The sequence below is a fragment of the Eublepharis macularius genome, chromosome 17, assembly GCF_028583425.1.
Source record: "Eublepharis macularius isolate TG4126 chromosome 17, MPM_Emac_v1.0, whole genome shotgun sequence".
Taxonomy (NCBI): domain Eukaryota; kingdom Metazoa; phylum Chordata; class Lepidosauria; order Squamata; family Eublepharidae; genus Eublepharis; species Eublepharis macularius.
Genome location: NC_072806.1, coordinates 32,357,876 through 32,383,118, shown reverse-complemented (window position 1 = coordinate 32,383,118; position 25,243 = coordinate 32,357,876). Strand labels below are relative to the sequence as shown.

Sequence of the window (25,243 nt, the reverse complement as noted above, 5' to 3'; positions counted from 1 at the left end):
CCCACCCCCTTTCCCTAAATAGATTGCATGGCTCATAAAACAGGGGCATGAAGTCCAAATTCTCCCCACTGCCATTTCCCAACACCGACATTCAAAGGCATACTTCCTCTGAAAATGGAGGTTCCATTCAGTTAGTAGCAGAGATGGACACGAACTGAAATACGAACCAAAATTCGGCACGAACTGGGCTGGTTCGTGGTTTGCGAACCGGCAGTTCGTCAGAGCCCATTTCTGACGAACCGCCATGAACTTTAAGCTGGTTCATTTTTTGTCTGTCACTGCAGACAGCCTGGCGCCGATCAATCAGTTTCCTAGGCAGCAGGCGGTGGACTTTCTGCAGACCTTCTGCTGGCCCGGAAGTGACCTTCTGCTGACCCAGAAGTGATTGTTTTCATGAACCAAACGAACTGGTTCGTGAACCGGGGCAGGTTCATGAAAGTTCGTGGTTTGTGAAACGCGATGAACCACGAACCGCACGGTTCAGGTTTTTTTCCGGGTTCGTGCCCATCTCTAGTTAGTAGCTGTGAATAGATTTATCATATGTCAATGTGTTGAAATCCCTTTTAAAAGCTACCAAGAAGCGAATTTCAGCAACATTAACACGACGTGCTTCAGAGGAAACACAGAGGACGAGGCCACAAAAGTCTTCCAATACAGGCCCCAGTGGGATACTGACCGAGACTCACGGGATTCTAAGATTTCCTCCACCTCCTATCCCAAGAGGCTTTTGCTGAGGATGACTCAAATAACAGCAATCTTGTGTCTTTCTCCATTCTCCAATAAAAGTATAAAATAAGTACCTAATCAAACTGATTTGGCGGAGGGAGGGAAAACAACACAGCCGCAAACTGCTCTGTCCCATTTCACATTCAGCGGCCTCTGCAGGGGTTTGAGTAGTAGCAATGAAAGACGTTAACAAACCCGGGCAAGGCAAGGCGCCCCCTGTGAGTTGGCCTCCCTGCCACTGCTTCATGCTTGCCCCCTGACAGCTTGCAGAGAAAAGCAGGAGCAATTGTTATTCTTCCCCAAATTCATCAGGATCAAAAAATTCCAAAGGTATATTTAATCCTCTTCAAAAAGAGATGCTTTTATGGGACAAAACTGTGCCATACAGGTGGACCATGTCTTTTAAAATACAACCCAAAAGGCAGCTTGTACCGAGGTAAGGGCCTGGATGTGACAGGTAGCCAGCCTGTGGGAGGGGCCATGGTTCAGTGGCAGAGCGCCTACGTGGCACGCAGAAGGCTCCAGGTTCAATCCTTGGAGTCTCCAATTAAAAGGGATCAGGCTGTAGGCAACGTGAAAGACCTCAACCTGAGATGCTGGAAAGCCGATGCCAGTCTAAATAGACAATATTGACCTTGATGGACTAAGAGATCCAGAGCAGTTAGCTGTGTTAGTCTGTAGTAGCAAAATAGTGAACAGTCCAGTAGCATCTTTAAGACTAAGCAACTTTATTGTAGCATAAGCTTTCAAGAACCACAGCTCTCTTCGTCAGATGCATCGTCAGCTTTCGAGCACCACAGCTTTTTGCCAGATGCATCGTCAGCTTTCGAGAACCACAGCTCTCTTCATCAGATGCACTGACAGATGCATCTGATGAAGAGCGCTGTGGTTCTCGAAAGCTGACAATGCATCTGATGAAGAGCGCTGTGGTTCTCGAAAGCTGACAATGCATCTGATGAAGAGAGCTATAGTTCTCAAAAGCTTATGCTACAATAAAATTGGTTAGTCTTAAAAGTGCTACTGGACTCTTTACTATATTGATGGACTAAGGGACTGATTCAGTGTAAGACTGCTTCACGTGATTTCGTGCCAATAGCTCCAAAAGGCAGCGCAAGGGAATACCAGCCCAAGGTAGAACTGAGGGAGATGAAGACTTGGCTGCAATTGGTGGCGATGGGGAGAACACACCAGGATGATGGATATAGCAAACTAGGAGGTCCATCTGAGCTGCCCTACATCCATTCTTTTTGGTCCACTTAAGCCAAGATTGGAGGGGAGGTGGTAGAGCCCAATCTTGTCTGATTTTGGAAGCTAAGTACGGTCATTACATGGATGGGAATCTGTGGCAGAAGACTGCAAAGGAAGGGAAAGGCAGATTACCTCTGCTTCTCACTTGCCCTGAAAACCCCTTGCTGGAATCGCCATTGTTCGGTTGTGACTTGACAGCTCATACATACATAAAACAGGATTGTCAATACTGGCAAGCCGTGGGTCCCCAACAGAGGTGTTTTGAAGCGGGAGAGGTCAAGGACTGAATTGGGAGCCTTCTGCTTTCAAGGCACAGGCAGTACGAATGTTGGTCCTTCCAAAAATAACAGCCTCCCTTCCTCTTCCTCCTCCTCCAAGGAAAGCCCGCTGGAGAAAGTGACAGAGGTATAACACACAGTGCCCACAAGTTGATGCCACCTGACCACGAGTACAACATAATACCCACACAGCTTCCCCCACCCATCTGCCGCAATTCAGAGTATAGTTATTTGGACTTCAATCCCTCTGATTTCATTTGGAGCATCTTCTCACGTTGACTTAGATGGAAGGATCTCAGGTGTATGACTGTGTTATTGGGAGTGGGGGAGAGAAGTTTAAGTTTCCATATTGATCAGAACGTGTTGTATTTAAGTCAGTTCATGTATCCCTGCCTGCAGAAAGCTAACATGACAGGGAGATGGCAAAGAGAAAACCAGAGCTAGGAATAGAGGGTGGCCTAGCTTGATTTTTGTACTATAGCCACAGAGAGGCCTCCCAGGAACGGCAAAGGGCTGCCGCTCCAGAGACAAAGGGCCTCCATGTTCAACTGCACTTCTCCTGGTGCACCTCTCGGCTGAAATGTGTGAACCGCGCAGCAACACATAAGACAGAAATTGGAAAGGGGAGGGGGGAGAGAATCTCTAAACACCTGGCTTTTCTGCTTCCTGATAGACCAGCTTTCCATGTGCACAGAATTTTATTTGGCTATTTAAAAATATATACGAAAGCATTCAAACACATCAGCCTTCATCCTAAGCAGATCAGCATCAGATCAGATTCGTTTTATTGTATATGGCCATCGGCCTTCCCAATGTCAAAACACTCCTAAGCAGTACAGTAAGGGCTGCCAATTTTTTCCCCTAGCTATTGCTCTTCCACCTTTAAAAGTGCAAAACTTAGCAGGCAGCAATCATGCATTTCCTGCTAGGCCACGAACAGCTTTGCCTGTTCACTTCTGCACATCAAGCACTCGGAGTAGAGGCCTGACTGGTTTTTCCTCTCTGGCCAACAGGCAACCCCAAAGACAACCTTGGTCCATTTCCCTCGCGTGTGAAGTGTCTCTCCTTTCAACCTTCCTGGAGATCAACCATTTTAAAATGCAGGCTTCTGTTTCTGACCCAGCAACAACAGCAGAATCTATCCAAAGGATGGAAGGAAATGAAAAAAGTGGATCAAGTGGAGCGCAAGTGGAGAGCAAGCGAACAGGGAGGAATACAGGTGAGTCTGTTCACTTGCCATGCATGTGTCATTCATCACTTGCAGCTTGGCTCTGTATCAGACAAAGAGGTCCGTGTGGGTCAAACAGCTAGAGCAATACACAGCCTGTTGCTTTGCTACAGATTAACCACTGATCACTCCTTCATTAACCTACTTTTTAAAAAACAAGGCAACGCTCATTGCAAAGGAGTCAGATCAATATGTATCGACTCCCTCATAAATTGTCACCAAAACCAATCTAAACACTTCAGGTACAATTTTACTTGTCAGTTTAGCTTCAAAGCCATGGTCAGCTTAACAGCAGCGGCAAATGCGAGCCACATGCCACCAACCTACCGGTGGGCTTTCCCAAGTCTCTCCAGAGATCTTCATTTACCTGTCCTTTGCACAAATTGTCTGCACTCATTTTTACAGGGCATGCGCAGACTAAAGGCCAAGCTACACATGACGAATGACACTTGAACGGCAAGTGGATTGAATGGAGGGCAAGCGAACAGGGAGAAATTCACTTGCCGTTCAAGTGTCATTCGTCATGTGTAGCTTGGCCCTAAGTTTCAAAAGCTATGCTGGTCTCCTAGCTTCCATGCAACTGGCAAGGTTGGTGTTCACCCGGAGACTGTCCCATGTTTTGGGAGAAAGCCTTGGCAAGATGATCTCAATGGGTCCCTCCTAGCCAGGCAAGATCTGCTTCTACCTCTGAGCCATTTCATCAGCCAGTCACCCCGCCGTGGTGCCAAGATGGTGTAATCCACCAACATTGCACACCTGCTTCCTAGAGAGTCTGCATCAAAGATCTCGGAGAAGATGGAGCTACCCTTTGGGGTTTCTCTCATTTGTATTTTTGAAAATTACCAGCGTCAAAAGAAATTAAAATGTAAGGTGTGGTGCCATGCTAAGAACAGCCACACACGGGTTCACGCATGGGCAATGAAGACATGCCCACGCCTCGTCATGAAGGTGCTTTTCAGCCTTCTGCGCTGCTGCCACAGGTTGTTCAGGAGGCTGCATCAGCATATTTTGGACAAAGTTTACACCACTCTTAAATGTGCCACTGTTAATGGGCACTGCAAGGTGGCCACGCAAGGCAACTTCAGGCATAACTATGCTGGCCTGCTCTGCACCCATCCCCGTGGCTGCTCAATGTACATCAAGCTCATTTCCCTCACAACAACAAAACAGGCACACTGTGTTCGTTTGGTTTTTTTCAAACTTCCCGGCCTGCAGCAGTTGTCAAACAGGAGTTATTGTTGCAAAGCAGGGGGGTGGGGGAGATCTGCACACATGCTGCAGGGAGGCAAAGCCAAGATGGCAGGCCATCCACCTTTGCTTGGCAGTTTGGTTCTCTCTTTTCTGGGCCTGCAGAGCAATAACCACTTGAGACAGATACAGTGTGGGCTGCCAGGAGAAAGCAAAAGGAAAAAGACTCCGGGCGGACGGGGGAGGAAGAAAGGGCCTTTCCAAGCAAAGCCAGCATTTTTGCAAAGGCTCAGAGTGGAGGGGGGGGACACCCTACCCTAGCTATTCGGGCTGCAGGGCAAGAGGGAAAAAAACTGCAAGCCGAACTAATTTAAACACAAAGGGGGATCTGTCTTCTCTTTACATTTAAATTGAAAAAACAACTCAGCAGTCTGGGGTAATGGGATACCAGCCCTCAAACTGAATGGGCTAAATCTATTCCGAGCCTGCCAGATGAAAGAGCGCAGGAGACCTGCAGCGCGTGCCCAGACGCGCCTGGCCATACGATGCCAGTTCCTCATGCCTTGTCACTTGCCCTGTGCCAAGGAAGTCCGACTTTACAGAGGGGGAAGAAGGGTAGCAGCCCAGCCTGAAGGTTTGCAAAGGAGCACAGCTGACGTAACTGAAAAACAAAACACGCCAAGCTTGCTAGGAAAACAGGGCTGACCCTAAGGAAAAAGCAATCTCGATCTCTTCCCAGGATGGAAATAATGCCTTACCAGGTTTTTGAGTAATGCAGAAAAGTTGTAGCCAGCAGATTGGCAAAAGGGAGAGAGAGTAAAGGGAATTTTCTCCCAGAAATCTATTTGTTAAGATATTTTACCTAGAAATGCCAAGTGCCCTCAGAAGGATTGGGGAGGGGGATGGAGACAGGCGTGCCAGCATTGTACCAGCGTACAGTATCACTTCCAGCAAAAAAACCCTGGAAGTGACATCATGACATTGGGGGTGACACTATAGGATTCACCAAAACTCTATGGTTAAATCTACAGCACCCCTCCCACTATCACAATGTCACTTGCCATTTTTGCTGGAAGTGATGTCAGGATCTTCAAGACACTGGCGGGCAACAAGGAGCTTGCCAGGAGGTTTTCTGCCACAGTGTGAAACCTGGCACGCCCATTCATACCACACCTTTCCTTTTTGGCTCAAGGTGGCTTACAATTCCAAGTTAAAAACCATCCCTGCTACAATAACATCTCAATAACCCTTCCCGAAGAAACCGCCTGCAGCTCAACCCCTCTGCTCTCGTTCAAATCCCTAGCAAACAAAAATCCCTAAACATTTCAGGATGGCCCAAAGGGAGTCCATTTCACAATGCGGGAGCCAGTATTGAAACAGGCACTGGAAGGTGTCAGGTGGGCTACCGTAACCTGGGAAGCAGCCAGTACGTGGCAACCTGAGGGTCATAATGAGGGCACAGGGACACATGGGAAGAGAGGCTTTTTCAGAGATACAGGTCCAAGGCTAGGCTATGAAGGGCTTTAAAGGGTACAACCAGGGCTCATTTCGAGGGGGAACGTGCCGGAACGCAGTTCCGGCAGTTCCCCAAAGAGGTCACACATGTCAGGTGGCCCCGCCCACCTGACTCTCGGACATTTTGGGCCCGTTTCAGCCTGGATTGGGGCCGAAACGGCCCGGATCGGGCCTCTGACAAGTGGTGGATAACTCCCCCGCTCAGCAGCGGCCCGATCCTGACCATTTTGGGCCCCTTTTCAGCCATTTTCAGCCCCTTTTTGCCATTTTGGGCCCAATTTTGGCCCTGAATGGCCAGGATTGGGTCCAAAACAGCCAGGATAGGTGGGTGTGGCATTTACAAATCAGTTATGCTAATGACACACTTCTGGTGAGGTCAAGGGGTGTGGCATATGCTAATGAGTTCCTCCAGCTCTTGTTCTCCAAAATGACCCCTGGGTACAACCAACACCTTGAAATGAACTCAGAAAACAATGGCAGGTAACGGAGAGCCAGCGTAGCATAGCGGTTAGAGTGTTAGGACTAGGATTTGGGAAACCCAAGTTCAAATCCCCACTCTGTCATGGAAGCTCACTGGGTGGCCTTGAGCCAGTCACACACACCAGCCTAACCTACCTTCCAGGGTTGTTGCGAGGATAAAATGGAGATGGGGAAAAACAAAGGAATTAGCTTTGGGTCCTCACTGGGGAGAATGGCGGGGTAGAAATGAAATCCCTAAATAAATATAGTTTTTTTAAAGATAATGCAAGAGATCCTGTGTTCCTGCCCCTGACAAGAACAGATCTAACAAACTACAAACTGGTTGCAGTTTCTGGGTTATTTTCAAGGGCAGCCATATCTAGAGCACACACCATGAGTCCCTCTGGCCCGATTCTTGCTGTTCTTGACCAGCAGCGGTTCTAGGATCCCAGCCAGGGAAAGGTGTTTTCCAATGCCTGCCTCCTGAGACCCAGTTCTTTTAACTGAGATGAATGAGCTTGGGACTTCTGCATGCAAATCAGAGACCTTTACCCAGGGCCCACCCCAAAGACCCGTTCTACCCCAGGTTCAGCTATGTCCATGGAACCTATTTCCACCTTCCAAGTGGCAAAAGCTCTCCATGGAAGGCCGCTGCCCGAAGGTATTCTCCACCCAGCTTCTTTAAAAGATGTCTGGAAGTGAACCAAGTGTATGCAAAGCATGTGCCCTCCTCCCCCTGGTACAACAAGTAAAACTTGAGGCTCCCAAGCATTCATACATAACCTGTGAATTATGATGATGAGTTCATTCACACATCAATTGAAGTACATCACTAACCCTGACTCACCCACACTCCACGATGCCTCCCACGCCTGACAAGTACACTTGGCTCCCAGCCTTGGCAACAGAGCGACAACTTACATGTGCAAAACAGCTGTCACAAATCAGCCAGCCAGGTAAAATATACTTCCTCGTGTGCCATCTGAGCTGGCCCTTCAGCTAATGGAGCTCTGGCGCCCCCTCTTCCCAATCTGAACCTTGTGAATCCCATGCCTTCCCCTAAAGTCATGAGGACTAGAGACTTCAGAGGAGTTAGCCGTGTTAGTCTGTAGTTGCATGCATCTGATGAAGAGAGCAGTGGTTCTCGAAAGCTTGTGCTACAATAAAGTTGGTTAGTCTTAAAGGTGCTAATGGACTCTACTCTTTTTTTATTTAGAGACTTCAGGGCATTTACTGAGCTGTTGGCATGCTCCAATCCTGTTCTAGACAGTGACATTGTTGAGCAGAGCAAAAGGTAGCTGTATATTTAGCTGGATGAAAAGAACATTTAATTAACGCTTGCTAAATGATTTCGGCTGCCAAAGAGGAAGGTGTAGGCAAGTCAAATATTGCTATTATGATCTCATTTCCTGTTGGTTCAAAATGACAACCACCCAACTGACACCTGGCCTTCCTTTTCAGGGAGACACTCCCAGGAATGTTATGCTCTGGGTCTGGCATGGAGCAGGAACCAGCAGGGCCTTCTGGGAAAAATCAGAATAGCTGGTCAACAAACTAGCTATGCAAGCAGGACTCAGCCCGGGAAACGGTGTGTGGATGGGTGATGCAGCTCAGTTTTGGACCATGAGAAATAAGGCAAGGAAGAATCCCCAAGGCCGACGTGTACACAGCAACATGAACATAAAAACACTCCTAAACTTGGGGATTGTCCCTATTGTAAGCTTCCCAGCAGTATACCTTTACCAACTCCAGGCTCCCAATTTACGTAGAGTCTTTTCTCTGTCCAGATTTAATGTTCTTCCTTCAGCCATTTTATCTGGCAGATTTCATGGGATTCCTTATTATAGCAGGTGTTGTCCTTGTTTGATGGGCTGTGTTGAAACTGTTCCCCATGTTCTTCTCCAGTGCTCTTTTTATCTGGCACCACACCGGGATCTTCTACATCCTAGATTAGCCCAACTTTCAGAGTTTTCTGATGATTTTAAGGTTCAGTTTCTGCTTGACAACCCAGATGGGGAAATAACTGAAATAGTAGCAAAGTTTCTCTACAGTGCCATGGCTATACGCCCTGACAAGTAATATTCTATACTGGTTTTGCTGCACTGTTGCCCTGTCCCTATCTGTAATTTTAATCTCATTTTGAATGGAGTTTCTGTATTTAAAATTTTATATTTTATATATGCCAATAAAGGCTTGCTTGCTTGCATAAAAACGCAGAAAGAAATGCCCCGTACTTTGGTTTATTATGTGCGAAGTCACTAGCCCTTAAAGCTGAGCAAGTCCACCGTGGTTCTAGCCCATCACTCAACCTAAATTGTCAAATGAGCAGCGGTCGATAAGGCTGTATTAAGATGGCTCCTCTGTGACATCACTTAGGAGGAACCGGGCAGGAAACAGATGGGTATCAAACCTGGAGCCAGCTCTCCCAAGAGGCCATTCTCTGCCAGTTTCCACCTGCTATCTGCAGCAGCCATCAGAGGGAGGGAGGCTGGGCCAGGCATCCCTCCATGGCACCCTGACCCAGATCCAAGTAAGAGCCCCCTCCCTCCCCTCAAGCACTCCTCCACACAGCCACGGTTTAGAGCTCCCTCCCGCAAGAAACATGGACACAAAACTTTTCAGTCATTGGTATCATTTGTGATTCTGAAGAGCCCCTTTAAGAGCTCATTTTAGCTGGCAAAATGACATAAATGTAAATTCAAAGCCTGTTGTGGGGAAAAAATACAATGGGCTCTAGAAAACTGATTTGGCTGCGTTCCGCAGCAGCAGGCTGAATCAGCCACAAATGTGCCGAATCGGGCCACTGCAGAGCCCGGGAGTGCTCCTGGGGGGAGTACAATAGGCCCTGGAGTGCTGAGGGCCTGGGAGTGTGGGGGGGGGGGCTAGAATGGGTAGCAGAGCACTCCTGAGCTCTGCAGCCACTAGATCCGCCCCCAGTTTGGGCTGGATTGGGCGGCTGAGAGCCCCCAGGCATGGGGGTGTGTGGAAAGGGCTGAAATTGGCCAACTGTGGCATGCAGGTGCACTCCCCTGCCTTTCCCCATTGGCCAGATAAGTGGGAGCAGGGGTGGAGGGTAGGAGCAGGGACTGGCAACCTTACCTGAGGTGGCAGGGAGGCCGTGTTGCCGAGGACTCACTTTTCATCCCTGTAGAGGGGCGTGTGATTGCGCCTGCATGGGGATAAAAGGTGAGTCATCGCCAATATGGCTCGCCTTTTTATATGGTAAAATAATCCAAATGGGAAGTTGAAAACACAAGATTTCAGATGCCAAAGCTGGGATCTTTCATATGTCCAAGATGGGGAGTAAAAAAACAAAAACAAACCGTCTGCTCTGAGTTTATACTGAGGCTGAAATCATCCAGCCACAAGTTCAACACTTTCTGCTTCCCACTGAGTAGTCCTAATTCCTAAACTTCAGAATAAGGAGGAATCTAAACCACTGCTTCCATGCAAACTTTTAAGCCTTGGCACCTCTCCCCCCACACCCCGCCTGCATTACTCCCCGCTTTCCCCCTTCTCTCAAAAATAAAAGTCAAAGCCGTTTAGGGATGGAGAGGGAAGAGGAAAAGTTCACTGCAAGCCTATTTATTTTGTAAGAAGTCAACAGCCACGGAGAAGAGAAAAACATTCCAGCTAGGCTAGAAACAGCCGCCCCCTCTTCCCAAGCAAGCAGAGCCTCAAGTCAGTTTGCAGGAGCCCATCGGCCACGCTCCCGCCAGCCATTTGCAGTTCCAGTTATTTGGATCTTTTGGATGCTGTGCAACCCCATTGGATTACTCATCTGTATATCCACCAAGAGACAAGGGGGCTTCTCTGAGAGAAGGGGATTTGTTCACAAAGGCCTTGCAACATAATCACATTCAAACTAATTTAAGCAATCTTGCAGCAGACTTGAAGAACTCTCTTACGCTGAAGGCCTGTTTTGACATCTCGGATAACTTCCCCACTCAGCTCAATTCAACCACTTATAGTGTTGACCTAAGACATTTGGAGGCCTTAAGGTAGGAAATACATACGGCACTTTCCGTAATGTGGGAGCACAATTCATTTCATTGGGGCCTCCGCTAAATCCTGTCCTGGGCTGCGAATTGCCAACTTCAGGGGGCGCCTGGAGATCTCCTAGAATTACAACTGATCCCCAGATGATGGAGATTAATTCCCTTGGATAAAATGGCTGCTTTGGACAGTAGAATGAATGTTATTTTACCCTGCTGAAGACCCTTCCCTCCCTAAACTTCACCATCCCGAGGCTCCATCCCCAAATCTCCAGGAATTTCCCAACCTGGAGGTGCCGACCCAACCTGGACCAAAGCTCTCCATCTGCTGCACACAGAACAGCACCAGTTTATTAAGGAGAAGGCTAGGCTAGAACCCTTCTCCCTGACGCATTAGCTTTCTACATGAGAACAGGCAGCTCTGGCCAAAGACCCAATATATCCCCTGCATGTAGAAACTTACCATGACAGGGAGAAGGCTATGCTAGCTTTCTGTGTGCAAGGATTTTGTGTGTGTGAGCATGGACTAGTGGTACAGTCAGTGGTGTCAGACCTATGTGCAGCCTGAATTGTTACAGCCCAACAACCAGTTTCCCTCCTGTTTGTGAGAACATGGGCTCAGTTAATAGCCCTTCCTGCCGATGACACAGGGGGAGATTCATTCTGAGCCTTCACGTTCAAGATTGGCAGCCCCCCAATTACAGTATTTACAAAGAAGTTTGTAAGGGAGAGAGGAACCACATGAAAGAGGGAGCAGCGGAGAAACCAGGGAAGGGACGGGATGACATTCCGATACCCTGTACGTGGGACAGACCGCATTACATGTAACCCACCCAGTAACCTCATTAGCCTACAAAGCTCCCTACGCTAAGCCTCAGCTGCAGAGACCTGATTAGGCTCAAGTGATCAGGGCCCAGTATATTTCCTCTAGTGCTGCAAGGGGACGGCCGGTGGAAACATCGCTGTACTCACAGCTGGAACTGCAGCAGCCACGTTACACATCGCCAAGCAGAGGCCCACGAACAACCATAGGACTGGGAGGACAGCGCAGGGGAAACCTTCGCACAGCACGTTCCAAGCCATTTAGTTTAAAAACTATTTTCACATTCAAAGGTTTTTTCAGGGGTCATTTCGTAGAAGAAGAGCTGGAGGAACTCATTAGCATAACTCATTAGCATATGCCACGCCCCTTGCCATCACCAGAAGTGTGTCATTAGCATAACTGATTTGCGTATGCCACACACCCCTGACATCACCTATACTGGGTGTTTTGGACCCAATCCTGGCCATTCAGGGCCAAAAATGGCAAAAGGGACTGAAAATGGCCAAAAAGGGGCCCCAAACAGTCAGGATTGGGCCGCTGCTGAGCAGGAGAGTGATCGTCAGAGGCCTGATCCAGGCCGTTTCAGCCCCAATCCAGGCTGAAACGGGCCCAAAATGACCGAGAGTCAGGTGGGTGGGGCCACCTGACATGTGACCTCTTTGGGGAACTGCCAGAACTGCATTCCTGCGCGTTCCCCCTCGAAATGAGCCCTGGTGGGCAGGCCCACCAGACATGCATGTGCCCTTTCTGTTGGACTCTGCAAAATATTTCAGCTTCTATATTCTTTGGACCTTGGGCAGCCAATAAGTTGGGTGGGATTTAGATATGATAGGACTGCCAACCTCCAGGGAGATCTCCCAGCATTACAATTAATCTCTAGGCTACAGCAATCAGTTCCCCTGGAGAAAATGGCTGTCATTCCCTAAAGGGGGGGGGGAACCCCCAGATACTGCCATTCACCAAGTTAAGGTGGGAAAAAAGGACTGGGGGAGGCACACAAGTGACGCTCATGTGCACTTCTGCACTGTACCAGGAAATGACATTTTCCAGCACAACAGGTAGGCGTGGAGGTAAGTACATGGCTGCCTCCATTCACACCCTGTATGGCCCCTGGGTAACCTGGCAACCCTATCTGTGGCATTATAACCCACTGAGGTCCCTCCCCTTCTGGAACCCTGCATTTCCCAGGCTCTGCCCCCCAAATCCCCATGGATTTCCCGATCCTGAGTTGGTAACCCTCAGATCACGGCTGCAACATGGAGAGGAGGAGCGAACCCCTTTCCTTTTCCTACTGCCATTTTCCCAGTCTTTTTCACCCCTCACAGGAAGGAGGAAACACAGCAACAGCCAATGTGGCACAGTGGCCGGGATGCTGGATTTGGCCGGGAGAAGCTCAAGTTGAAATCTTAATTTTGCCATGAAGATAGTTTGGGGACCTTGGGACAGGCATTCTCCCAGCTGGGCCTACCTCACAGGGCTGTCACGGGGGAATAATGTATGCTGCTCCGAGCTTCTTTGAGGAATGGCAAGATAAACATGAAATATTTACATTTTAAAACGTCATGGGACAGCCATTCTTGGATCTTTTGATATACAAGTGGAGGTACCTTGCCAACTTCCTTCTCCTATCTACCGATACGGTTTCTTCTGCCACATTCCCAACAAGTGGCCTTTTTAAATACTCCAGATATAAAACCCTTGGAAACAAATTCCTCAATTTCTGGCCAGACTAAAAAAAATCTCATGACATTCACTTTTGAAAAGATATGTTACAAAGTAACAACAACACACTTGCATATATATATATATCAGAAATCATGTTATTATCTGGTTTCACTGTACGAATAATCCTCCAAAAGAAATAAATTTGTAATAATGTTCTTCATCTCAAACACTGGGGCAACCTTTAAATGGTCTCCCTTTCCAGGAGTAAGTTGTGGATGGGTGAGAAGGCAACGTCCCTCTCCTTTCACAGCAACGGCATTACGGGTGGTATAATGTGTTGCATTTAACAGCTTAGATTTTCAGTTTTTTTAAGTCGTTGTTATGAGTTTAAATATAGGCCTGTGAGGAAAGAAGCTGGGGGGCAGGATGGGTGAGTGGAGTGTGATACGATCGGGGTGGAGTGAACTGCCATTCTGAGAGAGTGTGCTATGAGAAAGCGTTCATTCTGGTCAAAATAGGCAAGCAGTGTGCTGCCTGTGCCTGCGTGTTTCTGAGAGAAAATACTGATTCTGGTCAAAGCAGGCGACCTGTGTGGAAACCTGAAAGGGTTTTATACGGCTTCAGTCAGGCAATCTTTGGCAAGCCTGAACTGTCTGTGTGTTTCTGAGTGAAAGTATTTATTCTACCAAGTTCAATGAAACTGTGTTTCTGAGGGAGTCTGCGTGTTTCTCAGAGAGAAATTATTCTAAGTCAGGCAAACTACGTGGAAAGGCCTGAGTGAATCCGTATCTGTGTGGAGTTTATTCTGTTAGTGAAGACCTGTGTGGAAAATTACTCTGTGTGACTGCGTCTGTGAAAATATCTTTAAGAAGATACAATTATTTTTGAAACTGCAAATCTTAAGAACTGATCTGAAACCAATACGCTTATAAAAACTCTGCAACCATCACGCGTATGTATCTATAAATAATTTCCCCTTTTGCTTACACCTCACAACCACCCTCAAGTGCTGACTATTGTGTCAAACTACCATCTATAACAAAGCCTTCCTAAAATACCTGTGAAACTGCAGAGATCTCAGGCAAGGAGCAGTGAAAACCTTTTGGGGAGGCAGCAATAAAGATGTCAGACAAACACAAAATGGAAGGAGTTTTTGAGGTAAGAGCCTGGCTAAAGTAGAGAACACCCAGGGCCGGCGCATCAATTGAGGGGATGGGGGGAATTGCCTCAAGCACTAAACTTAGAAGGAGGCGCCGTCCCTGCTCGCCTCTCCACCCCTTTGCTGCTGCCACCCACCTCAGGCGAAGGGGACGCTCCTGCGTGATGATGTCACAAGTGATGTCATCGTGCAGGTCTGTGCACGCAGAGTGCACGCGTGCAGAACAGGTTTCTTGCCTCAGGCACCAGAAACACTGGCACTGGCCCTGAGAACACCTAACCTCCATGTGAGTAGAATTTAAAAAAATGTATTGGCTGTGAGCAGAGCCCTCTTGAAGTATGTTTTAAAGTAAAGTAAGGAGGAGCTGGATTAAAGGTCTAAAGGCAAAGGTGTAAAAAGTTTTAAAAGGTTATCAAGCTAAGCAAACCATTATAGGGTGGTATCAAAAAATAAGCAAATTGTTACAGGTGGGTACATGACCTCTCACTCTCCATAACAGAAATGCAGGGTGTGGGTCTGATTTAGTCCTTCAATTTTCTCCTGCATTTCCCGCCAAGAATCAAGGCAGATTACAAAATATGATAAAAACAATTCAACCAGTCAGCAATGGTCACTAATGAACCAAAATGACGTAATGAGGCTAGGCTTGAAGAACTAGAAAACAAAGCAAGGATGTAATAAAAACTGCCCAAGGCAATCAAACATTCAGTGTAGGCAAAGAATTGTTTAAGGCAGCCAAACTGCATACAGTTTGAACTTAATCCATGTCACGGCAGAGGCCTGCCACAGAGCACTGGACCAGTCCATGTCACTTGCTCTCTTATGCCCTCCACAACAAAGATGCTGTAATTCCAAACTATCCCAAAGGAACTTGACAATTAATTTTGAACTGAGACCAGTTAAATATTGCAAAATCATTTGGAACATGATTTTTAATTGAGGCAGCACCTTCATTTACACTGTGGTAAGCCTGTCAGACCTGGACAGCCCCAATCCTTTCTCCCCAGTAATACTTTCTGATACTTATACTAAGGTTCCCACTGCTATTACCATCACCCTATGGCCTTGGGCAGGTCTCTCTCTGCTTCTGTTCCTCATGTCTAAAATGGTGACAGTGGCCACAGGGCTGTCGCGTGGGTGAATATCAAAACAAAGCTATTTACAAAGTACTTTATAAGTGACTAACTTGATACCCATGCTTTTTTTTAAGTTGACAACCCTGGTGAATTTTGAGGGGAAGACTGGGAGGTGCATTTTACCTCAGGACATATTTAATGACTCCCGATAGCAGCTGCATACTGTTTAGAATGTGGGGGGTGAAAACCAATCAGGCCGCATAAGCAAATGACCTCTGTGTTCCAACTGTCTCTGGGAGGGGGGGGGGGTTTGAAATGAGGTGCGGAATGTTGTGAGGCCCAATCAGCCCACATATGCAAATGACCTTGAAAGGCTGGCCTAATTAGGGAGGAGTGGCCAAGCTGGCAGTGGGTGGGGGCACAAGCAGGCAACAGCCTGCCAGCCACACAGGGAAGCTGTATCCCTTTGGGAAAACACATTTTAACCCTTTTGACTCCCATAGGGGGTGAATTTCTTAAAATCCTTTCTTAGTGGGTATTTACATCATTAAAGGAATGTTCTCCACAAATTTCATATTTCTAGGTCAAAGGGTTTGGGTTAGGCGTTGATGAGTCAGTCAGGACACTTGTCTTTATATATATACTAGCTTGATGTCCGTGCTTCGCTATGATATTTAACTACTTTAAATCCAGTTATACTTATGTGTATGTAACATTTTTTGGTTTGTGGGGGGTTTTTTTAGTTGGTTTTGTAGTATAATAGCATAGTGCCCAAGCGTCACAAAGATGTTTGAATAAAGCAAAGCGTGTTGATGCCGAAAACTGATGAAGTGAATTTTGAAATGTAACATTTATTGAAGAGATTTTAAAAGGAAAAGATTGTAGTGAAATAAATAAAGTGAAAAATACGTACAACATTTTTTTCTACTGAAGGACCTCTTTGTAGACCACATTGGTGGTTTTCCCCTCACGTGCAAGGATCACCAGGCTGCTGGGTGAGCTCACTCTGGAGCAGACCACGTAGAACTGCCCATGTGAGAAGCAGTCCTCCCTCAAGTCAATTCTTGCCACCTTCAGTGTCTGGCCCTGGGACTTGTTCATCGTCATAGCAAAGCAGGCCTTGAAGGGGAACTGCAGTTTCTTGAATTTGAAGGGATTCTCTGATGGTATGTGTGGTATACGTGGTATGAACACTGACTCCCCCCCAGCACTGCCGGTGAACAATGTGGCCTCGATGATGTTCCTGTGGAGGCTTTCACTCGTAGTCTGGTGCCATTGCAGAGCTTGGGTGGGCTGAGGTTCTGGAGCAGCATCACTGGAGCCCCCTCTTTGAGGAGAAGCTTGTGGGCTGGGAAGCCAGGAGGGTTGAGCATACTGAGGAACTCCACAGGATAGTGAACCGCATCATCCATTTGCACCACTGAGTCCACAGATCTGTACTACATTTTGAGTGAGTTAAGTTGTGTTTCATTAATGATGGCAGCCCTGTCGATCTTGGGGGTCAGAATGGCACGCTTGCACAGCCAGTCCATGGACTTCTCTGTGATAGTGACAATATCAAGGTATATTGTGGCTGTTAGGTCTGCTAGGGTCATCACTACTGTGCCTAGGCCTGCAGGGATGGTCACCTTTCCCCTGGACTCGGGGATACTCTCCATCCCCTATTTTTAGTAGGAGTTCAGAGAATTCCCCAGCAGACACCTCGCCTCTCAAGTGGACCCTCATGTTCTTTCTTAGTGAGAGTTTCCTGATGAGGGGCCACAGATATGACACCTTGACATACACAGTAACCTTGTCAGCTTGAGTTCCCCTTGGGACTACTGGCAGAGTTTGCCAGAAGTTTCCAGCCAGCAGCATGGTGACTCCCCCCCATCACTATCTCGTTGCCCCTGACATCTTTGAGAGTTATGCTCAGTGCCTCAAAACACCCCTTAAGTGCAATGGTGCTCTCATCCCAAACAAAGAGCTCTTACAGTTCCACAGCATTTGGGCCATGTTGCTTTGTTTTGAGATGCTGAACAGGGGTGTTTCTGCATAGATGACGTTAAGAGGAGCTTGAAGGTAGCGATCATCTGCCATGCCTGAGTGAGCCTTGACCTTCCACGGAAGTGAGCGCCTCTCTACTTGTCTTCTAGGATTGCTTTGCTCATGGAGAGACTCTGCCACTCTGTGCACCTCGGGGTGATCTTGCTGGTACTTGGTCACTGCTCCTTGGTGCACCGCAGGAGTAGGATGTGCATATTTCTCTGCCACATTTCTAAGTTGCTTCCTCCTTTTAGCGACTGTGTATCTTGCACGGCGTCTACCAGAAAGCTTCTTGGCAGCAGTAAGAGATGATGGCTGCAAGAGATGTGAGGTGGAGTTGGACTGAGGGAGGGGTGGTGTGGTGGGCACTTCGGCAGGTTCATGTGAGAGGTTCGCATTGAAATGCCCCCTAGAAAGGTCGTGTACCATCTCCCCATGAACATTTAAAAACTCAGTTGCCATACTGACTTTTATATAAAATACCTATTCAGGAGTCTTGTACTGTCTTTCTTCAGCTGTCTGGAGTTTCCTTTACCTGATTTTTACCTCAGAACACAGAGTTCCACAGCTGACTAATCAGAGAGGGAGGGTGCGAGTAGGCAGGAGCCTGCCAACCACACAGGAAAGCCAGGCCCCACAGGGAGATTGGCTACCCTAGAGGGGAAGACTGGGAGGTGTATTTTTTACCTCAGGACACATTCCATGACTCCCAACAGCAACTGCATACTGTTTAGAACATTGGGGTGATGACAAATCAGGCTGCATATGCAAATGACCTCAGAGAAGAGTGGCCGAGTTGGCAGAGGGAGGGGAGCACCTGTCAGCCACACAGGGAAGCTGTATCCCTTTGGGAAAACACATTTTACCCCTTCAGGGGGCGAATTTCTTAAAATCCCTTCTTAGCGAGTCTTTACATCATGAAAGGAATGTTCTCTCCAAGTTTCACGGTCCAGGAGTTCAGGCTGGGCATTGATCAGTCCATCAAGACACTTGTCTTTATATATATATATAAAGCAGAACTTGTTATATACTCAGAGCAGCGCTGTGCCCTCTGCAGCTTGTGGAGAGCTCTGTTCACAATTGCCATCAACCAAAACAGCCATACAACTAGATGCCCTTTGTGCCAACCCAATTTATATCACAATCCAAAGAATATCACTTTTAATATCAAATATCAGTTTAAATTATTTTTAATTACTTCTGTGCATGTAGGGTAGTCTTTCCCAAGCACTGCTGAATCAGGAGTGAGAGGAAGGGCTTTCTTTTCTGCCTTCCCGCTCTTTTTTTAGCTTGAGGCATGTGAGATTACTAAGGCACCAGGAAGAGGGCTAGCCAGGGGCATGGAAAGGTCAGTTATACCATCACTGCCCCAATGTGGCCAGATTGCTCTTTTCCTGAGTGACTTTACCAGTGCCATGGTGACGGTTTTACTCTGTCTTTTCTACAGCCAGATTGCTCTCCTCTTAGTAGCTGCCAGGGTACTAGGATGTGGGTGCAAAGGATGTGGAAGGATGGGGGGGGGGGGTGGTAACAGGAGAGGACAGTCTTGTTACTTCCATTCCCAGAATGAAGTCACAGCTCAAGAAGGCTCACAGCTTACCTACCGTCCACTCCCTGCAGCAGCAGCTGTTTCAAGGTGGGGACCACTTATCATCTATTAAGTCCCACAAAGCAATGATCTTGCTGACTTTCCGGGAACACCAGGCAGGTGCCACACTGGGGAACAGCACCCAGAAGAGTCAATGGTAACATGTCGAAGAGCCTTATCTGGCAACTTAGCCTCGAAGTGAGTATCACTGGCTTAGAGTTTCAACTTTTAAACTAAAGAGAATTTGTTCCAGCCTATCACAACCTCTGGAATTATGGTAACCTAGGAAATTTTCAAAATTAAGTGGGAATCAGCCACTACCAAGACAGTACCGAGAAACACAAAGAACAGGTGTTCAAGGGGAAGACCAGCTCCATGAGAACCAATAATGTGCAAGTTGTCCTCGGACATGAGACCCGAGTTCAAATCCTTCCTTAGCCATGAAAACAGTTCTCCAGTCTATACCTCTTACCCTAGCCTATTTTGTGAAAGGTTAAGAGAGGGAGGGAAGAGAACCATGATGCCAACTAGCCCCTAATCCCAAACATGTGGGGCATTTGTTCTGGTAAACGACAAGACGCTCAGCCCATGCTCAGAGACTCTCATGATTATTTCACAAAACCTGGAGCAGAGACCTGGCATTGTAAGGGCTCCCCCACCCCCAGAACTTTAACTTGGCTCAAGATATTCTGTCCTTTCTCTCCTTTCACCCAGTTTCCATGGGGAACAAAATCAAGACTAGCCCACAATGTTACAAACACAGCCCTCAACCCCTTTTTCGCCTCTGGTGCTGCCTGCCACGGGCCAGCGTCTTCATCAAGCCGATGAGCTCTTTAATGAAATGAGCCCTCAAGGCAGCCAGCGGAGTAATTTACATCTAGGCCTGAAGTCCAAGTGGAACAATGTGGATATACAAGTAAGGAATCTGTTGCCTCAGCCGGGAGATTGCAGCTGCTACGAGGACTCTGCTTGCCACCAGAGAGGAAGAACCCAGCGACCTCACCAAGAGGCAGGAAGGCTGCCCAGCCGGTCTGTCCCCACCGCAGCCTCAGGGCAGCCTCACAACGGCATCTTTTACCTTGGATGGGGCAACACCTTCACAGGCGCTCAAAGCCAGAGAACTCGGCTGTAAACAGCTACTTAGGCTCTGCCTGGCACAATTTCGGACTTTAAAAATATTTAAATGGCCCCTGCAAGTTCACACCAAAGGTTTGTCTAGGCCCAGTGATTAGTTTTCAGCAGGGCTTTTTTTCTGGGAAAAGAGGTGGTGGAACTCTCAAGAGGGAAATGAGGGAAACACACACGGGATTCTTTGAAATATTATTTTCATGCGCTACGGACTTACATCAACTGTGAGACAGAACCCCCTACCTTGTGGAGGTGGGGGTGGTATTAAATGACATAGGAACTACCCAGTAGGATCATACTTACCACAATAGCCAAGAACACTTGCCCTGGGCACAAAATTCTGAGGGGTGCAAAATTTCTCCAGCCCCACCTCTATACCCTCCCCAGGCAAGTCGAGGCGAGTCCCTCATATCTGTTGGGGAGACCCATTCCTCACAACAATCCAGCCTCCCCTCCCCGAGCAGCCACTCACGCCGGATCTCCATGCAGCACCAAACAGCCCCTCAGAATATTGTGCCTGGGGCAAGAGGTGCCGGAACTCCATTCCACTGCGTTCTGGCTGAAAAAAAGCCCCAGCTTTCAGAAGCAGCAAGCCTGGGAAGAGCTCAAGCAAGCCATGAAGGCAACAACCATCTCCTGCTTATCCCTAGCACCTGGTTAATTAGAGATATCCTGCCTCAAAACATGGAGGTTCCACTTAGCCAGACATTAATGCGAATAATCGCGAGCATCAGACCGCTATGCCTTAGCGCTGCTTAAATTCCACTTGTGATATGATACAGAGAGGATTATACTTGAAACCCCCACCCTAGTTCCCAATATTTGGATCCCAGCCCTAAAAGAAAATGCAGTGACTCCAAAACATGTCCAATTACAATGCCAGAAAGAAAGACAATTGCTTTAATTGAAACGAAAATTGGATTCTTAACAAAATGCCTCTGGACTTGCACCCTGCGCACACTCAACGTTCATGCGCCGTGCCAGGAAAAAGCAGGCCAAATGGAAACGCGGATAAGCATTTCTCAGATGGAAAGATACAGCAACTGTGGCTCATGGCTAACAGGGGCGGCAGGAGACACTGCCATAAACTCACAGGCAATCCACTTTCAATCCCTGTATCTTCAGAAATAAGATATAAGCACCAACAGGCGGGTAGTCTGAGGCCTGGCCCCAAAGCTACAGCATAACAAAGCAGCAAGATTTTATGATGGCAAATTTGGGCTTTGCCACTTTCAAAACAGTGGAGATTGGGACATGTATGGGATTTATTAAATCCCATCCAAACAGCTTTCATATGAAAGCTCCCAAGGCAGTTGACAACCAAAAACATTAAGCACGCAATAATAACATTCAATTTATATACTGCCCTTCAGGACAACTTAATGCCCACTCAGAGTGGTTTACAAAGTATGTCATTATTATCCCCACAACAACAATCACCCTGTGAGGTGGGTGGGGCTGAGATCAAAAGTATCAAAGCCAGTGTGGTGGTGTGATCAGAACACCGGAGTAGGACTGTGGAGACATCCATGTTCACATTCCACCTGCCATGGAATTTACTGAGAGCCAAGCTACAAGTGATGCCTGACACAGGTTGGACACTTGTCAGCTTCCCTCAAGTTTTGATGGGAAATGTAGGCATCCTGGTCTTGCAGCTGTAAAGGAGAGCCAAGCTGTAAAACCAGGACGCCTACATTTCCCATCAAAACTTGAGGGAAGCTGACAAGTGTCCAACCTGTGTCAGGCATCACTTGTAGCTTGGCTCTGAGTCAATTTGGGCAGTCACACTTGCCTGACCTAACCTACCTCCCAGGATTGTTGTGAGGATAAAATGGAGGAAAGAAGAACCACATAAGCCACCCCAAACCCAATGGAGGCAGGGCAGCTTTTAAAAAGTACTAAAATCAATCCACACACACCTTCCAAGGAATAGATGCAGAGGAGTTAGCCGTGTTAGTCTGTGGTAGCAAAATCAAAAAGAGTCCAGTAGCACCTTTAAGACTAACCAATTTTATTTTAGCATAAGCTTTCGAGAATCAAGTTCTCTTCGTCAGATGCCTGATACAGAGACTCAAGGAATAAACTCAGTTTGAGTAAAAACAGCCAAGTAAGCTGGATTTGCTAATGTCTCCCCATGGACGGGAAGAGAAAAAATCCTTGCAAGAAACGTTGTCATTGGGGGAAGGTCTCGTCGCTGTATGCAAGGGTGCTTCCAGAGGGGACCATTCAAAAGTGGTACCTGGCGCACAGAGTTTTAAGTGGTACGGTCCCTTCTACTATCTCAAAACTGGACAGCCTCATCCGACCACCTGAGACCATGGGCAGAGATTCTTGCTCTGATTCTTGCTGCAACTGATCTTTCCAGATAGGAAGCAGCAAACTAAAGCTGGAGTCTCTGCAATGCTGGTGGACACCTGTGCTGTTCAGTAATGCCATAAGATGGAGGACCAAATGTGAGAGTCTGAGACTCAATATGCCCAACTCTTTTATTGTAGCATAAGCTTTTGAGAATCAAGTTCTCTTCGTCAGATGCATGGTGTTTCTGTACCTGAACCAACCAAATCCAAGACAAAGAGAGTGGAAGAAACCCAACAGGGCAATAATTTGCAATAATAAATAATCTCAATAAATATCATAAAGTTGTTTACAAAAAAATATGTTTATATTTTTTAAATATAAAGTGCTAGGTGCTCAAAGTGACACGTGAATTTATAAATATAAATTAATCCTCCTGTCTGCCACCCCGAAAACCCCCCACCACTTTAAAAACATAGAACCTACCCACAAGAGAGAGAGAAACTCTGTGGTTGCATTTGCGCAGAGGCAGGGTAAAAGCAGTTTCCCCTGGGGCTCATCAGCCTTTGGATTCCTCCTGCTTGCAGGGCCCTGAATCATGACAAAGCAAAGAACACAGTCAGGGGCAGAGACGTTTAGCCTTCGGATAGTTCGCCTTGCTTTTGAAGAGAAAAAGCAAAGGCGAAGGTCTCCTGAGGGTTGTGAAGGTATCCTTGCAAACTTGTGGGCTACAGCTGCCCAAGTCTTAGAAACCAGAGCAGTTTTTGAATAAGGTTTCCAGTGGTCAGGGGAGAGGCTTCAGGCCTCTCTCGAAGCTCAGCAAACCCAAAGTGATCAGGAAAAAATGAACTATGCAACATAAAAAGAAAACGTTATTTTGCAGAAAGCATGCAGATCGAAAACTGAGCGAATTCTTCCCTATGAAATATCCTTTCGCATTTTAATTTTTCTAAACATTTGCACCTGTGATTACTTAAAATGCCAGGATCTCTGCCTGCCCAGCTCTGAAGTGTGTGTGTGTGTGTGTAGGGATTGCTGCTCTCTGGAACACGAAATCCAGAGAAGACTCAGGAAAAAAATAGCCCCCTTAGCTTTGCGCACCAGAGTCTGGTCATGAAAACAGCAATATCCCCTCCCCTTTTCCCTGGACTAGACCAGAGAGCACAGCTTGCGCAGAGGGAAGCAGCCTCCTCCCCAGAGACCTAACCAGAGGCACGGGTAAATAAATAGAAACAGTCACATGGTTGGGGGGGGGGGTAATAACCAACAGCATAACTCACCTAGACTGGGTGCCAGTAGCAGTGTGCGGAAAGGGTTCGGAACATCAGAAACCTTCCACCACCCCCTCCCCAGATGCTGCCCCCTCCCAAAACTTGCCATCTAAAGTTTCTTCAACTGCAGGGAATCTACCAGGGACACACGGGCAGCCTGCAAGAGGGAGCCAAGCTACAAGTGACGAGGGAGGAATACACGTGAGTCTGTTCACTTGCCCTGCAAGTGTCATTCATCACTTGTAGCTTGGCTCTGAGTTCTCACCCTGAACTGGTAGCGTCTGTCTAATCCGAGCGGATCGAGATGCACCAAGACCCAAGCAGGAAACCAAAGAGACCCCCCACTGATCAGAGATCAGTTCACCCACACACAAATAAAGGAATGTTTACTAACTGGGCTGCCAGCACTTGCCTAAGTTAAAAGATCAAATGGTGTGTGGGGGGGGGGAGAGGCTATTTAACCCACCCCAAATAATGGCTCTTTCACCAACTGGTTCTAATCCCCCATTAACAGAGCTGAACCCAAGTCAGGGTTACCCCTGGGCTCTTTTCTTGGATACATCCAGAATTCTGCTCTGGATCTCTGTGGGACATTTAACAACATCTCCTCTTTCTTCCGAGAACACACGGCTTTCCCCTCCCTCATCTTATCCTCACAACAACCCTGTGAGGTAGACTGGGCCAACAAAGAGCATAATTACGTAAGCCATGTATTGAATTTCACGGCAGAGTGAAGATTTGAACTTGGGGCCCTGGGGGTCCTAGTTCGGCAATCTAACCAGTACACGATACTGACTCTCATGCTTCCGAGTACGTGCAGGATTGCTTCTACAGGAAGCAACACTAGTGGAACACACATGTACACATGCATGGGCACGGGCATGCACACACATGCACGCACACACACACAGAGCGATACACCAAATATCAGGAAACTCTTTGGATCACATCAGAGACAGGACTTGAGTATGCAAACTAGGAAAGGCAAGACTCCAGTTCAAATCTATTCTCCTCCACTGAGGCCCCCTTCTGCTTTTAGCCTGAGCTACCTTAAGGGGGTTTGTTGTGAAGATAAAATCGACCCAGGGAGGGTGAAGAGCTGTGCTACCCTGAGCCTCTTGGGAAAAGTGCAGGAGAGACTGATCCAAGTCATCACCTAGTTGCAAACAGCCAAGCCTCTGCCACCGTTCCGTGCCTCAGCTTACCCCACCTCTAAAATGGGCATTCTGCCAACCGGCCCTCATTTGCTGTGAAGAAGAATTTGCAAGGAGTGAGGAAGGGCTGCAGGTCTGGAAGGATCCCATTCCTAGAAGCCTTCGCACCCGTTTCAGCGCAGCAGGGCCAGCTCGGCTCGGCCCTTTCGGGGGTGGGAGACGCCAAGGATTGAAGCGGAGGTCTCCGGCGTGCGACGGCTGTGCTCCGCCGCCGAGCTCCGCGCACGGCAAGAAGAAGGAGCCACGGGAGCCACGCAGCCGTCCACACGCGCCAAGCCGCGTCCACAGCCCGGCCGCGCCGGGTCACAGGGGCCCTGCCTTCCCCGCGATGCCGCGCCAGGGACAGCCCGGCACCAAGCGAG

At 47.7% G+C, this 25,243-nt stretch overlaps 1 protein-coding gene across 1 annotated transcript in view; it reads right to left on the bottom strand.

Annotated features, from left to right (window-relative positions):
• Positions 1 to 25,243, bottom strand: part of YPEL2 (yippee like 2) — a 104,564-nt gene that overhangs the window by 40,109 nt on the left and 39,212 nt on the right. The window lies entirely within an intron of this gene.